Here is a 2,980-nt window from a genome sequence, read left to right on the forward strand (position 1 = left end):
TAATTAAGCAGATTCCCTGCCCTCAGCATACCCATAGTTGAGAGGTAAATTGGCCAACTAAGAGGAAAATTCTAATCCCAGAAAGAATATGAGTTTCTTCAGGGCAAGAACCAACTCTTGCTCCCTTTGTGGTCCCTTTCTGCACAGCACCAGGGACCAATAGACATTCAGTAAATATTTGCTGAATAGAGTATGCCCTACCCAGACAAGAAAGCACCACACTGCGGAAGGTTAAGGGAGACCATGCAAAAATTCTGCATGGAAGTGAGCAGGTGGCATGCACATTGAGTGCTGAAGTGAGATGGGGGAAGGCCAGAGGCAGGGACTGCTGGGCTGGATACAGAGAGGCCTAACCATGCTTAGGAAGGCACAGTTACTGTGAGCAATCCAATTTGGCCTTCATACCACAAGAGAAGAGGGCATATGATTGGAGCCTCCGGTGTAGAGAGTCTTCAATACCTGCTTTGAAAAGCACAGGCTCTGTGAGACCTTGGGAAGCTACTGCAGCCTGTGTGACAAATTCAACATGACATCTAGTCCAGCTCAAACCTACTGTAATAGCCTCACCCACCTTGTCCTGTGTTGTGAACCTCGGGTAAAGGCTGGTCTTCCTTCCCGGACTCTAAGCAATTTCGGAGGAGAATTTGGATTCAGTGTTTCACGGACCCCTGGGCTGGATATTCCACTTGTCCATTCAGATCCCTCTCTATACTTCTGTATTTTCTTCTGTGTCCCAGGAGGCTGACCTGATAGGGGATAGGAATGGGTTCCTGCACCCTCAGCTCCCAGTTGGGTTTGGCCAATGGAAGCCACCAGAAGGGGATGAGAAACTAAGAGGAGAATCAGGGGCTAGGGTTGCTCTCTTGGCTCCTTCTCCATCAGGTTGCTCTGGGCTGGCTGCATTCTTCTGTCAAAGACCGTGCTCCCACGAAGCCGCCATCTTCTCAGCACGCTTCCCTTCTCCTGGTTCCACACTGCTCTTTTCCTCCATCCTTTCTGTGCTGGGAATGATCTGCTGCCAGCCCCTGGGATCCAGGGCTGCCCTTCATTGCTTCCTCTAACCTTTCCTCACACCCTAAATGAGGATTCTCCTGAAATTACCCAGTTGGCACGTTCTTGGGCCATACACCAATCAAATCCTCAGGTGCTCTCCATATACTTAATATTACTGTTTCTATCCACTGATTTTTTTTTTTGACAGGCAGAGTGGACAGTGAGAGACAAAGAGAAAGGTCTTCCTTTGCCGTTGGTTTACCCTCCAATGGCCGCCGCGGTTGGCGCGCTGCGGCCGGCGCACCGCGCTGATCCGATGGCAGGAGCCAGGAGCCAGGTGCTTTTCCTGGTCTCCCATGGGGTGCAGGGCCCAAGCACATGGGCCATCCTCCACTGCACTCCCTGGCCACAGCAGAGAGCTGGCCTGGAAGAGGGGCAACCGGGACAGAATCCGGCGCCCCGACCGGGACTAGAACCTGGTGTGCTGGCGCCGCTAGGCGGAGGATTAGCCTAGTGAGCCGCGGCGCCGGCCTTCTATCCACTGATTTTAATAATTACCTGGAGTTCAAAACTTTTCCACAACTAGTGAAGATCATCTTCAACAATTTGGAACTCAAACCCCCACCCCCACCACCATTTAGAGTACTTCCTAGCACACGATAGTGCCTTGATCAAATGTATGAGTGCAAGGTTGCACATGCCAAACACTGCCCTTCTATGAGTACATTTTTTCATCATGAAGTGAAGCAGCATGTGGGCCAACCAGGCATAGCCATCTGATCTTGGATAGAATGGCCAGCCAAAATAAACTTCTTTTCTTTATAAAGTATGCAGTCTCAAGTGCTTTGCTATAGCGACACAAACAGACTAAGGCAGAGAGTGTGTAAGTAGGAGGGAGAAAGAAGGAAAAAGACATTTGAAACCATGCCCCAGACATTTCATGTTTCCTATCCCATTCAGTTTTCAAAAGAGAACACAAAACTTAGACAGTTCCTAGTTTCGCTGATGAACTTGGCAAAGTTCAAGGCTTGGGCTGAAGTCTTCCAGCTCCCGGGTCATGTTCAGTCCACCGATCTCTTCCTGTAAAAAAGAAGCCCCTTCTGAGCCAGATGAATGGCCCGGCTCTCCCTTCTCTGCATGCTTAGGTGTTTTCCTTTTTGAAACGCAAACTCAACTGGAAGCATCTAACCGTTCCAAGACACATGAGAGTTACTCACCTCGGAGTAAGCACAGGTCTTTCCTGCTCAGCTTCGCCAGCTCTTCTTTCTTCATTGTTTTTAGGAGAGGGGAAAACCCCACATTAATCAAATTCCAATAACAAGTAGGACGGTGACGAAGCAGGGAGAAAGCACAGACAATAGGAGGAAATACTCAAAAGATTCCCTTTCATCTCCCAAAGGCAGCTGGGGGCTGCACATGTCCATTCCTGGGAACAGAATCTAAGGGCAAAAGTTCCCTGCATGAGGAGCCCAAGTTTTCTGAGTGCATAGTTACTCTTCCTTCCGCTTTTTAAAAATATTTTTCTAACCAGGTCTCCGGAACTGGATATAAACACTGCCAGTGTTGTCTCAGCCTTCCCAGGCAGCATTCTGCGCTCCAGCTTCGATCACAGTCCCCTGTTGAGAATTCGAGTTTCTAGATAAATGGGCCCCTGCCTTTGAAATCCTGGGAAAAAGAGGTGTGGTGGAACAACACACACCAGCCCTGTTCTGGTTCTGTCTCATCTCCAAAGCAACTGTGTGCGAGCCGGCCCGAAGGGAAGAGGACGGAAACTCTGATTTGATCTTCAGCGAAAGAGGCGCTGTAAAGAAAGTGGATTTGGACTAAAAGCCCCTCTTTTGAATTCTGTTTCCTGCATTCATTAGCAAGTGACTCAACACAGCTGATTCTCAGGATCTCCAGCAATGAACTGGAAAAAAGTCTATCCTCAGAGCTGTCACGAGGACCCAAAACATCCCATGTCCTGTAGTTTGGCATCCCAAGCTGG

The 2,980-nt window shown here is 49.2% G+C and overlaps 1 long non-coding RNA gene across 1 annotated transcript; it reads right to left on the reverse strand.

Moving 5' to 3' along the window:
• Window positions 1-1,891: 1,891 nt before the first annotated feature.
• LOC138850423 (uncharacterized) lies at window positions 1,892-2,395 on the reverse strand. Its single transcript, XR_011390161.1, has 2 exons — window positions 2,211-2,395; window positions 1,892-2,073 (listed from the first exon to the last, which is right to left on the reverse strand). It is a non-coding gene; the product is annotated as an uncharacterized lncRNA (long non-coding RNA).
• Window positions 2,396-2,980: the final 585 nt, after the last annotated feature.

This window comes from Oryctolagus cuniculus, chromosome 7 (assembly GCF_964237555.1).
Source record: "Oryctolagus cuniculus chromosome 7, mOryCun1.1, whole genome shotgun sequence".
NCBI lineage: Eukaryota > Metazoa > Chordata > Mammalia > Lagomorpha > Leporidae > Oryctolagus > Oryctolagus cuniculus.